At 39.8% G+C, this 13,668-nt stretch overlaps 1 pseudogene; it reads left to right on the forward strand.

Moving 5' to 3' along the window:
* The first annotated feature begins 5,337 nt into the window (after nt 1-5,337).
* The window catches only part of Rpl32-ps7 (ribosomal protein L32, pseudogene 7), a 104,186-nt pseudogene continuing 95,855 nt past the window's right edge, over nt 5,338-13,668 (forward strand).

A 13,668-nucleotide genomic window follows, 5' to 3' on the forward strand; every position in this document is an offset into this window, starting at 1 on the left:
AGTTTATCAATCAGATTTATATTAGTAAACTCTTACCTCACAAAATGTCTTCACAATAAACTCAGAGCCAATTGATAGTGATATAAACTGCCCACCTATATCCCTTATAAGTTATTCATACTACCTGTGGCTATTTAAAGCTACAGAGATCTGGGTTGTCTTTCTCTCCATCTTCTTTTCCTCTATCTTCTTTTCCTTCCTCTCTCATACTCTGTTACATCTCCAAAATTCTCTGCCCCCCATTCTTTTTCACTGCTGAATCGTAGGCAGGCCTTGCCTTATCTTGTGCCTGCCCTCTCTTGCATATAGACACCAACCCATGTCTGACCCTCCTGGGTCCCCTGCAGTGTTTTACCCCAGCTGAAGCTCTGCTGAGGAATGTCGAAGCCTTTCCTTCCTAAGAAAGGCATGCTCGCTCTGGCCCAGGCCCTGTAGCAACACACCTAAGTGGTAAACTTGGGTGATAATCTGTTCCTGTCTTTTGTTCTTTGGTCTTTGTTCCTGAGGGCTTAAGCCTGTTTTCCCACTGTGCTTCATGGAATTTTCCACCTGTTGAACTTGGCGTATATATTCAGTGAATAAAACAAAAGATTTGACATTCTCTCTTAACACAAATGACCCAAGTATGAGTATGTTTTTTCTAAGAGAAAGAGCCATCAGCTCCCTTACCATAGAAGCTGAGAAGTTACTGGTGCCTTTAAGATCAGCTGGTGCAGACACTCAGGCCATGGGGAACTCTCCACTGACCTAGGCTCCTACCTACAGGAGCAGGGCTCCAAAGACTGATTGAAACTGTTTTTTATTTATATGTTCCTTTTTCGAAATGACTTAAAAACAAATCAAGGCGTGAATGATGGGCAGATAAGGTTTTTACCATTTTTTCTTTTGAACATGAAACATAAAACATTCAAGCAATGAGAAACAAAGACCACAGACATAAACTGACAGACATGGACAGCTTGGTCCACCAAGCACAGACAATAGACACAGAATGAAAGAACTAGATGGTGTTCCACCAAAGGGACCCAAATATCCTATCTATGGAACCCAGAACCAGCATTTCTCCAATAGGAGCCAGCAGGTAGGTAGAACATCTCCCACCCTCCTTGTGACCTTAGGAGAGCTCCAAAAAAGCTTAAGCTTATTTTCCTTCTCTTTCTCCAAAGCATCCACAGAGAGTCCAGGAGGGCTGTTTTTTCTCAAACACATTCTCTCTCATGTCTAGGGTGTAAACTGTCTCTAGGCAAGGTTCAAAGACTAAAAGCATCTATGAGAATTGACTCTGCTTCTCTAGATTTTAACATAATTCTAAAAGAACACATACACAAAAACACTTTACCATTCCTTGTACCTTTTCTTTTTTTTTTTTAACAAGTTTTACTCACGCTAGCCCAAATCTTTATTTTTCTTTGGTCATGCTTTCAATTCCCGAGGCAGTTCTGTAACCTGCCTCCTGAGGCCTTTCCAAAACCTCCTGATGCGGAAACAAGTCAGGGACTAGTCTTTTCTAAGGTTTTAATAAATTCCTTAGCTTTTTTACCTTTATCCCCACTCTCTGCTGTTCGAATAAGGCAACTATCTTATGTGTTAGCTGTAAAGTAGAACTCGCAGTCCCCATGGTGTGAAAATTTTCCTTTTTGCTGTTTACTTACCCAATATGTCCCTCCTTCTTCGACAGCTGGCTTTCCAGGATGACCCCATCAGAAAACTCTTCACCTTCCTTATGTTGGTGAGCATAAGATCTTGAGAGCTGGGCATAAACCTGTGGGGTTTAAGAAAAAAACACATACTCAGGTCATTTGTGTTAAGAGAGAATGCCAAATCTTTTGATTTATTCACTAAATATATACCCCAAATTCACCCGGTGGAAAATTCCAGGAAGCACAGTGGGAAAACTTAAGCCCTCAGTAACAAAGATCGAAGAACAAAAGACAGGAACAGATTATCACCCAGATGTACCACCCAGTTGTGTCATTACAGGGCCAGGGCATTCCTTTGTTAGGAACAAAAGGCTTCTACATGCATCAGCAGGGCTTCAGCTGGGGTTAAACACTGCAGGGGACCCAGGAGGGTCTGACAAACACCATCTCATGTTCCTGTATTAGTTTCACATTTAAAAAAAGTATTGAATGGGATTTTAAAATATATGTTTCATAAATTGGAAGCTGTTGATTTATTTTCTAAGTTTTTGTACATTGTGAATAGGAAAATTAGACATTAGTGAGGCTCTAACCCCAAAAAAGAGGAGCTTGAGCTAGAGTGCACAGTGCTGTCATTTATGTGTTGTACAGCCTTGGAATCTGAGGATACTTATACCAGTGAGGGTGTTTTGCCAGTTAGATCCCAAGTCATCTTGAATTTCAAGCCTTAGTAATTGAGATGACTAAAGCATTATTCTTTATGAGTACTCAGCCTGTTCTATACAGTTACAACCAAAGCAGAAATGGTGTCTAGTGCTGATGTAATTTGGACTAGGACTGTGGGACTGACAGTGGCTGTGAGTAGCTGCCAGTGATCTCCAGCCCACAGGAAGTGCTGGTCCCAATCATACAAGTTTAGGAGACTGGATTATTCTAGTAATGTGTGAGAGGCACTGGGTCTAGAAATGAAAACGCTAATCTGTCCCCAACTCAGTTGTATTCTGGACACACCCCACGGAAAGGCAGATTCATGTATTTTGGTGTGTAATCCACAGAAACTGAGAGATAACATTTTCTTTTATATCATGATCATCATAGTTATTTGTACAGTAAAAAAAAGTTAATACCTTTCTCTACAAAGAGGATTTTCTGGGAGGAGTTTGGCCAAGATCCTAGACATCCTTCTGTAATTTCAGACATATAAGGATGGGAGTAAACAAGAATTGGACAATGTTAGACCCTCCAAATGCTTTCTTTCCCTTTCTAGTTGCTATGTGAAAAAGCTTGAGAATCTGTGGAAGGAGTAAGGATAACCTGTAGGGGCCTATACTGGTCTAAGAACTATGTGCTTTGCATCTGTCCCTCATGTGAACCTCAGAAACTGTGGAGGACCATATTCTGGGTTTCTCATGTCTGAGACAAGGAGTCAAGCTCAGACACGTGTAGGGGGCCAGAGAGATTTTCTCCAAGACTGGGTGATTCTTCGTGCCTTCTGTTATGCGTCTTATTATGACTCATTTTCTTTTGAATAAATAGGTACATGTGACTGTAAACTATGAAAAGAAAGGTTATTTTCTATTTTTTGAATACAAGAGAAAAGTAGCACCTTCATCTTAATATTAAATAAGGCACACAAATTGCTCAGTTTTAAAAGACCCAAGAGAAACGTGCATAGTCTTATTTTTTTTCAAAGTAGGGATTATACTTTTAGTCCTATGCTCATTGCTTCAAATGTTCTTCCAAGTAAGACCATAAAATCCCATATGCAGCTGCCTCTAATGGGGTGCAGGAGGTGTCTTGGGCATTATTGGTCTCTCAATTACCTTGGGACTCTGTTCTATTTAAATCATCTTAGGTTGGACCCTATGAACTTATGATTCCCCAGGGTTCATTTTATAAAGTGATTTTGAAAAATTTAAAAATATCACCTAAGAATATTGTATCATTTAACATTTCAGAGAGACTCTAAACCATTAGAAGCATCTATAGTGAAGGCAAATGTTACCAGCTGGAGTGTAGAAAGGTGAAGGGCTTCCAGAGATGGCCTGCATGCTTCCTCACAGAGGGCTTCTTCAGAACAATGCCCACACTGTGGCCAAGATTAATAAAATTGTGAGGAGTGGATATTTCTCATGAAGCAGGTAAAGGGAAAGCACAGATTGGTGATGGTGCTGCTATGTCTAGCTTGATTAGACAATGTCAGTGAGTTTTGTGTTCTATGACTTCAGGCTTCTACAAGCTCACTTTTGTCTATCAGTTCCTCAGCCACTCTTTAGACTGACATTAACTGTGAACCAGATAGGCCTGACAGTTTAGTATACTATTAGGACAGAAGGCTGTTTCTCTTAGAGTATATTCCTTCCAATTTTTATTTTATTAATCTATCTTTGAGAATAAAATATGTACACATTATATTTTGATTATATTCATTCTCTCTAACTTCTCCTACACCTCTTCTTGTATCCCTCCGAGCTTCATATCCTCTGCTCTTTTGCTTTTGATTTGTTTTTCTTTTAACCGACTGAGTCCAAATGCAGCCATCCTGTATGTGTGTAGGATCATCTGCTAGAACCCAACTTCTGGGAGGATGCACCCCAAAGAAAACTGATTCGACCTTCTCTAGCTGCCTTTAGTCCCTACTATCTCTCAGCTAAGGTTGGAGTCTCCTAAGATACTCCCCCATCCACTGGGATGTTCACTGCCTTGATCACATACAAATCTTGTTCAGGGAGCCAGAGCTACCAAAAGGTTCCTTTTGACTTGTAGTATAATCACTATGGTTTTCCAGGTTTGAATAGGAAGTTTAGAAGAAGTACTGAAGGAGGTTAAGGGGTTTGCAACCCCTTAGGAAGAACAACAATATCAAGCAACCAGACTACCCGGAGCTCCCAGGGACTAAACCACCAACCAAAGAGTACACATGGGGGACCCATGGCTCCAGGTGCATATGTAGCAGAGGATGGCCTTGTTGAGATGGGAGGCAGGCCCTTGGCCATGTCAAGGCTCAATGTCCCAGTGTAGGGGAATGGAAGGGGTAGAGGTGGGAAGGGGTAGGTAGGTGAGTTGGGGAACACACTCATAGAAGCAGGGGGAGTGGACATGGTATATCGGGTTTCTGGAGAGGAAACCAGGAATGTCGATAACATTTGAAATGTAAATAAAAATTCAATAAAAAAAGGACACATACAAAATAAAAAGAATAGAAAGCTTATTTTTAGTCTTGCACTATGACATAAACTAGCTTCATTTACTAAGTCAACCCCTCTGCCATCTCTGTTCTCAGACTCACACAGAACATTCAGAGAACACACACAACATTGTTTGTTCATTTTCTTTGTAAAATCAAAATAATATCTTAATTCAATCCAACAAATGACTACTTGAGAAGTAAAACTCATCGAGTTCTAAAGGACTCATAAAATCATTTCTATCTTCTCATTCTTTTTAATGTTCATGTTTCTTGATCATCTACAATTTGAAGTCACTGCCCCCTCCCCTTCTATATTGAGAAACATTGCCTTCTATATTCTTGAGCTGAATGTATTGTTTAAGAGTTGTAAAATATCTGAGTCTGGGAAAATTTAGCGTTGAGATATTTTAGTTATAAGAAAAGAGTTAGAAAGGTTTTACAGTCCACTGCCCCTTCTTTCTTCCTCACTGCTGCCTCTGAGGTGGCTGCCATCTGTATTGTGGCATCATGGCTGCCCTTCTGCCTCTGGTGAAGCCAAAGATCATCAAAAAGAGGACCAAGAAGTTCATCAGGCACCAGTAAGACTGATATGTGAAAATTAAGTGAAACTGGTAGAAACCCAGAGGCATTGACAACAGTGTGTGGAGAAGATTCAAGGGCCAGATCCTGATTCCCAACATAGGTTATGGGAGCAAAAAGAAAACCAAGCCCATGCTGCTAGCAGCTTCTGGAAGTTTCTGGTCCACAATGTCAAGGAGCTGGAAGTGCTGCTGATGTGCAACAAATCTTACTGTGCTGAGATTGCTCCCAATGTATCCTTTGAGAATGGAAAAACCATCAGAGAAAGAGCAGCACAGCTGGCCATCAGAATTACCAATCCCAATGCCAGGCTACACAGAGAAGAAAATGTACAAATGGCTTGTGTGCATGTTTTGTGTTTAGATAAAACCACAAAAACTGATAAAACAGGGAAGATTTTACAATCAGCCTCCTTGTTTCTATTAGTGTTAAGTCTATATGGAAAGGGGACAGGGCTGCAGAGATGGTTCAACAGGCAAAGCATGAATTGTTCCTGCGCAGTTTGCTTTCCCAAAACCCATTTGTGGAGGTTTAGAGTTACCTGTAACTCCAGATTCAGGGTATGTGGCACCCTTTTCTGACCACCAAAGGCACCTACACACTGTGTAAGATACATATGTGCATAAGTCAAAAAGTGCTAGTCACCCATGTCCAGAAAGTTATAAATGAGATAGTGAAAAGTAAATGTGTCCTTATAAAAAGGGAGTAGCTGGATCACAAGGTCAGACAAACTTGTTGGGGACCAGCCTGTTCTCCTGCAGGTATGGGTACCCCTTGACCCCCACAAATAACTGGGTCCCCACTGGTGGGGGCACAAACTAAAGAGGTAATCTGTCTAGAAAGTAGGGTTGATGCAAGCAGGGATGGGAAAGAACTTTCTACTTTGACCTTTGTCCTCTATTTCATGCTCCTCACATGCCCACATAACAAGGAACATGTGCCAATGAACGGGATATGTCAGGTGATATAGACTCACACAGTGAGGCCCCCTCACATGATATTTTGCTGAGGCAAGACCTGTGAGATGACGTGATGTTTGGAAAGGCTATAAATAGGACTCAATGGACAGTGATGGTGCTCTTGCATAGCTAGCTTTGTAATGCTTCATTAGTCTCATGTCTTCATATTTGCTGATCTTCACTTCCTTGAGAGAGCACAGTAGAGAACTTCTCCTGGGGTCCTGGCTGGTCCTGATCACTCCGGCTGACTCATGCCCATTTGGTGGAGGCCTGGTAGTTTCTGCTGAATCATGACATTGATGCTGACTCATGTTTGCTATCCTGACACTACTGAACTGGACTGCTGGTATCCTGACAAAGGAAGATTTAAATTGCCCCAAAGAATTACTTCTAAACGGGTCTACATCCCCTTGTCTTTTCTCCTTTACTTTTCATTAGAGCTAGAAGTGGGGGAGGTTTGGGGGGGCAAAGCATTTGAGAACTTTTATTCAAAGTAGATTTAAAATAACATATCTAAGACTGAAAGCAAGAACTTAGAAATATACAGCATGTGCCCTCTTTGCGTGGTGTGGACACCTCTTCTTAGAAAAGAACACATGCTAAGTGATACAAATTCAAATGCCAAATGCTCTCAGAATATACACTCATGGGTTCTGTACACACACACGCACACACACACACACACACACACACACACACACACACACATACAACTAGAATGAATTAACAAGCTCTTGAGTTATGAGTGCCCAAAATAACAAAATGCAACAGTTGTCTTGGTGCTAATTCATTCATACCACATATTTTGTTTTCCTAAAATTATAAAAGCTGATTTGAAAAAGTTTGTAAGAAAAAGTGAAACCGGGAAAGGGAATAACACTCGAAATGTATATAAGAAATACTCAAGTTAATAAAAAAAATTAAAAAAAAAGAAAAAGTATTAAGCAAGAAAGAACACCAAGAATATCTTCACCCCTACACCACCAGCAAATAAACTTTGAAGAAAAAGAAATAACCACACAAATGTAGTGGCTTAGAATGACCAAGGTTGTTTTGTCACCATTTCTATATGTAAAGTCTAGCTGTGGGGTGACTACCGGGATGTCATAGATTGAAATCTGCATGTTAGCTAGACTCTATTTTCATCTAATATCTGAGGTCCTCAGCCAAGCTCCTTCTGGTTGATGGCAGTTTTTTTTCTTGTATGTATATTCTGAAATGACTATTTTCCTGAAGGCTCTGAGCTTCAAGCAATTAAAATTCATCTATGTTCCTTGTTATCTTCCAAAATAGTCATGGAAGGCCTTCTCCTGTTTGAATGTTTTTTGACAAGAATGGTCCAGTGCCTGTTAAGTGCAGAATCTCTTTGTTAGGGCCAATGGTGCTGTGTGAAGTAACACAAGGAGAGGAGTAATATTTCATGAGTGGAATGTTATCTTATACATAGAAGCCAGGGCTTTCTATAAGGGAAAGGACTGGGAGCTCATCTTAGTGCTCCAACTACCTCAAAGAACAAAATTATGATTGTTGTTATCAGGCAGTCTGAGGCTAGACCTCAGGCTAGATGGAAACTGAAAAAGCCCTGTAGCACTGAGAAAGCTCATCAGTTCTGGAATGTACAATTATTAACAGCAGCAACTTATGGTGACAGATATAACCACAATGCTGCATAACTCTGTAGGCTATAACTCTTTGGCACCTGTTATAAAATGACACATTTAAAACGATGAGGGGAAAGTCAGGATTACAATAGCATACAAGCTATTTATCTTTGTTTAATTTCTGGAGGAAATATAAGTTTAAGGCACTTATTTGTATATGTTTTCATGCAGAAATGCTGACAGAATAGCCGAGAAAGCAGTCAAATGCAAGGTTTTGTGTAGGGAAGGTGTAGAGGTAATGAGTGGAGGGGGAGTTAAGGGCTCTCAATGTGCAACACATTTACTATTATGTATTTTGAACAATTCACAAGGATTATCTGTTAGATCTGAAAATTTAGAAATGCTAAATGAGGTTGATATTTATATACCTGAATATGCATGTTTCCTGGCCGATGGACAGGGAAAGAGTAGTTCAGGGGTTTAGTCTTGTTCTAAAAGAGCAGTCTGTGTGGTATCAGCCAAAAGTCAAATCCAAAATTGACTTCAAGTCAAATAGGAGATATATCCCAAGAGAGAGATGAGCTAAGCATTTTGTGGGTTTGAAAGGGGAAAGTGATTCCACCCAGCACCCACAGAACCTCATTCTTTCTTGGGTGTTTCCTCCTGCTCAGCCAGACTGCCTGCCAGAAAGGGCAGTGTGGATCGTTGTCTATTGATCCGTGTAATTCAAACTTTCTCATTTAAAGAACTCAGAGGAGCTTACATCCCTCAAATTTCATGAGACATCATGGGATCATTGATTTCCACATATTGATTAGCAGACAATACATCGTTTACATGATTTTTAAAAATAACTTCTTGTAAGCCATTAGTCTTTGTGAAAGTCAGAAAAATTGAATGATCTTTCATCATTTCTGTTGTGACCACTACACAAGGAACAGTTGTTATCAAAATTCAGGAAGATGTGTTCATGAGATGACTGGACTACCCATGCCTCTGTTTTCCTAATTACCTTTTGGCTTTCCTTATTATTACCTTGATTTCTTCCCATGTATCTGTGTATAGATCCATGTGTTGAAGAACAGCAAAGATAGAGCCATGGAATTTGTCTGTAGCTTACTTCCATGACTTCTTTAAAGATAAAGTCAAATGTCAGCTCCAAATGAGGGTGTCTTTAAAGTAACTCCACCGTAGCCCCAACATCCTGCATGCGGTCCAATTACTTGCTCTTTTTAATTCCTTTTTCTACAGGTGCCTTTGAAAGTGACATGTGCTCCTCCATTGTGATCCATACTCTACCAACAAGGCTGGGGTTTTGTTCTGTGTACATACTTATAACTCTCATGGGATAGTGCTTAGTTTTGTCTTTGTTTTAGTTTGAATCAAGGTCTCAACTTCTGACCAAGGCTTGCCTTGAATTCTTGAAAACTCTCCTGCCTTAGCTGCTGGAGTGCTGAGACCATACTTAACTAAGTGTTTATTTTTATTGGTTTCTATATGTGATATTTTCATAGAGTAAGCAACTAATTGACAGCAGAATAGATTTTATTTATGGTCCCAAACAAATTATATCAATAGCACCTCAGTCCTTATAGGCATTCCATATTTAATCTATGGGCAAAGCACCTACAACATATCCAATCTCATCTGTTCTTAGAATCTAAATAATATCTGTCCTGGTTAATTTTAGGATACTATTAATGTCCCATATTTATTACAAAACCAAACTCAAGCTGTCTTTGTGATGCATCTGAACACTAGCAAATAACCAGTGAGAAAGACTTTTCAGTGTCTTGTCCTGTACTAGGAGACAGTAAAATAAATATTGACTTTTTCCCTCAGGTCCCGCCATACAAGCTCTAAAAGTTTTATAAATTACTGCCTATAAGTGACTTCTTTCAGTGAGGGATGGTGCTCCAGTAGCTTTCTGGGGATTTATCTCTAGTTAATTATCATGAGACTGAAGGTGTACAATGTTAGGTCTATCCTCTCTGGAGTGGGAGAGAGGTCCAGAGTGAATTAAAGCACTCATGACTTCACTGGTTGTCTTACATAATGTAACTTCCATTTACTATTAACAGTATGGTGTGATGGCTTCCAGAGTTGGTAAAATGGCTGAATGGTTTCCAGACAGACCAGAAGAGCTCTACTTTCTTCATTTCTCCTCTTATCCTTCATCCAACTTAGCCGTTTCAAGGCTGTTTCTTTATATTAAATCAACAATCATGGACAAAGTGTTTTATTGAGTTCTCATAGTTGTACTAAAGAATCACCCAAATATGCTGAAGGAGCTGGGTGCACCTCCTAATTTGAATTTATGGCTGTAGGACTTTTGGACGGTCCAGGTATGACAGAGGCACTATTGTGAGACTGAGGCCTGACTCTCTGGTGTGTCTGCTGACTCTGCGTAAAATTGGTTCTGCACAGCTGGAGTCAGTGAAATGCAGAACTGGTGGGTGATAAACTCATGTAGAGTTGGACTCTGAGCAGCCACAAGTACAGAGATCAGTCTCATGTAGATCCTGTGGGGCCATCAGGTTGGTGTCTGTAGAAACATAAATGCTGAGTTATTACTGAAAGTGGGCAAGGACTGTCTGCAAAAGTCTCAGATTTACCCTTCCTTGTTCAAACAGAGTAGCTGTACAGGGACAGTAGTTGGTTGTGAATCCTGAATATGCTTCTGATGATGTTCAGTTGACTTTGAGTCTTATATACAATACTAAAGCAATATCAAGAAGCCTAAGTCTACATTCAGGGTGAAACACAAGTAGTATTTGAACTTTTTTGTGTGTATCTAGTTTATTAACTCTGTGAAGGCATGACACATCTTCAGTGAGAATATCCATAACAATCATCCTTGGAGCAAGTAGAACCAGAGAAAATACCCTCCAGTATATTTGAGTTTCTTAGGAGTCTCAGACTTAACAGAGCTTATCAACCTACAACACACAGACACTGTCCTTATTTGATTGATGAGAATATTTATAGCAGGGTAAGCAGGAGATGGCATTTTGCAAAGTCCATGTCCATTATTCCTTCTTAATTTTTAGTAGATTTAAATGTTCGGGAAAGTAGATGACTCTCTGAGCACTTGTCTTCTGGATTTTATGATACTAAATATTTTGGTTAATAATATCTCTTGACCATTTTTCTTTGAAGTTTCTGTCTTTGATGTCTCTGAAACTTGTTTATCATTGTTTTTCATCAGTTCTTTTAGAATTTCATGGTTATTTTCCCAGAATATTTAATACTCTCCCTCAGATCTCCCAAGATAACTCTACTCCCTTCCCTATTCATCTAGCTTTCTAATTTCTTTTCTTATTTATTTTTTCAAATCCATTTTGGGCAGCTCATACCTATGGGCCTTCCATAGTAGTTCAGTTGACATACAAGGACTTACATTCTTAGAGAAGATTTCTTTCCTAGAAGCTGTCAATAGCCAGTAGCTCCCCTATTAGGGGCAGTTCTTCATGACCACCTCCCTGTCCATGGTGAGGCTTTTGTCTGGCTCAAGGTTGAATGAGTCTTGTGCTTGCTGCTGCAACTCTTATGAATTAATATGCATTTGATGCTTCAGCCTGTGTAAAGAGAACATCCCCCACAGGTTCACAGATTGATTACTTGGTCAACAGAGAGTGACACTATTTGAAAAGTTTAGGAGGTATGACATTGTTGGTGGAAGTATGTCACTGTGGATGGTCTTTGAGCCAAACCAGGCTCAGAGTCCCTCTCTTCCTGCTGCCTGGGGATCAGATGTAGAACTCTCAAGCTCCATCTCCAGCTTCGTGTCTGCCTGCATGCTGCCTTGCTTCCCATTGTAATAATAACAGACTAAACCTCTGAAACTGTAAGCCAACCCCAATTAAATGCTTTCTGTTATATGACAGTTGTCATGGTTATAGTGTCCCTTCAGAGCAATAGAACACTGACTAAGACATGGCATATCATTCAAACTTGAAAGCACATGCTGGCCCTCATCCTGCTGCTCATCATTCACTTATAAAACCTTTAGTCACACTCAGCCACTCTGGGGATGTGAGCCAGATTCTTGGTCTCTATGTCCCTGTATGATCCAATCCTCATTGTTTCTGAACTTATGGCCTCATTCCCTTCTCTCCCCAGTTCACTGCCTGATGTAGTGGAATCTCTATTTTCTCTGTGTAGAGCTCTCTTCCTACATTTTGAGTGATGATACCATTCCCAGAAAAATGACTTTAAATACTAAAGGCATTAAAGACTCTCACCCCTACTGCCAAGCTTCCCTGTCTATTTATGTTCTGTGTCTCAATGGAGGTGACTGACTGGAAGCATCCCGAGGTGGTGGACAATAGCTGCTGCCCTTGGCTCTATTGATTTTCTGTGGAACAGGTTTTAAAAACAGTAGTGTTTAACAAGTGTTCATTGAATGAACAAATTATTGCCAAATGAAGTACTGTTACTTGTGTAGATTTCAGACAAAAATAATGAGGATATGTGAAATACATGGAAAGGTAGCTTAAAATAATTAAAATTGCACCTTTAAAAATAAATTTAATTACTTCCAGGTAACCCAATCTAGGATAACAAAGAATTACATGATAATCCATTAAGGAGCCAGCTTTACATTACTTAAGTTAATGAATTACAATTATACTATTGATTACTTTTATGTGAAAAAATGTTTCTGAGAACTGAAATCCCTCTCTTAAATCAGATAAATATTTCCCCTGCAATCCCTTTCATATTCTTCTTTGGGTTTGAAAGGTTGACTTTTTCAATGTTTGATATTCACAGGGTAAATTCCACCCTTACGTGTGGCTGGATAATTATACACATTTAATTAGCAGAGTCAGAGATACTGTGGCTCACACGGTGGAAATGAAAAGGCAGAACACTTGCTGTATGAAATGATTTCTGAGTTTCAGCTCATTTCCAACATTTTTTATTAAAAATAAAAATGCATTAATGGCACAATGATAAAAATAGGTTTAGAAAAGGTGAGTATTAGTTGATCTTAAATGATGCACGTCTGATCCTCGAGCACATTATCGATATAGGGTCTGCCTTGGGACCAGCTCAATACACTTAGTGCTGACCATTCACATATGGTATGGTTAGAACAGTATATTCCTACCTGACCTACCCAGACAGATATGACTGACTCTTTATTCACTACCACAGGCCGTGTTATGAAGAGTAACACATTCCTGAAGCTAAAGCACACACAGCTGAGTTGAGGCAGAAGGATAAGTAGAGGCGATAGTTAACGACTATTGCTGTGGAGTTGATGAGTACGACAGGACTTCTCTCAGGCCATTCTTTTTTAAAGCACGTGTCACGAGGTACCAAACACTCCAGGTCAGCCCTTCAGGGAAGTCCATGAGAACTAATGATGTAGATCCCTGTTGGAGTGTACACGGTGGGAGAATGTCAAAGAGTGGGAAGTGGGAAAGTAAGGAAAATGTTGCTTGTGATGTTTCTCTGAACAATGAAGAGTATCAGTCTATAGGGTCCTCCTTATAAAAGGTGTTTAAAAGGATTCTTGGGGAGTGACATCTCTCTTAGAATGTTTATGGTAAGATTTAGGAGAACTGAGTTCCCTCCTGACCAGTGAAGTTTAGAGGTATATGCTTTAGACAGTTTTTGTTCAGTAACATCTAACACTTAATAAGAGACGATAAATAATTTTCTCTTGTGGTTGTTTGCAGGTCAAGAGTTGC

This window comes from Rattus norvegicus, chromosome 2 (assembly GCF_036323735.1).
Source record: "Rattus norvegicus strain BN/NHsdMcwi chromosome 2, GRCr8, whole genome shotgun sequence".
Taxonomy (NCBI): Eukaryota; Metazoa; Chordata; class Mammalia; order Rodentia; family Muridae; genus Rattus; species Rattus norvegicus.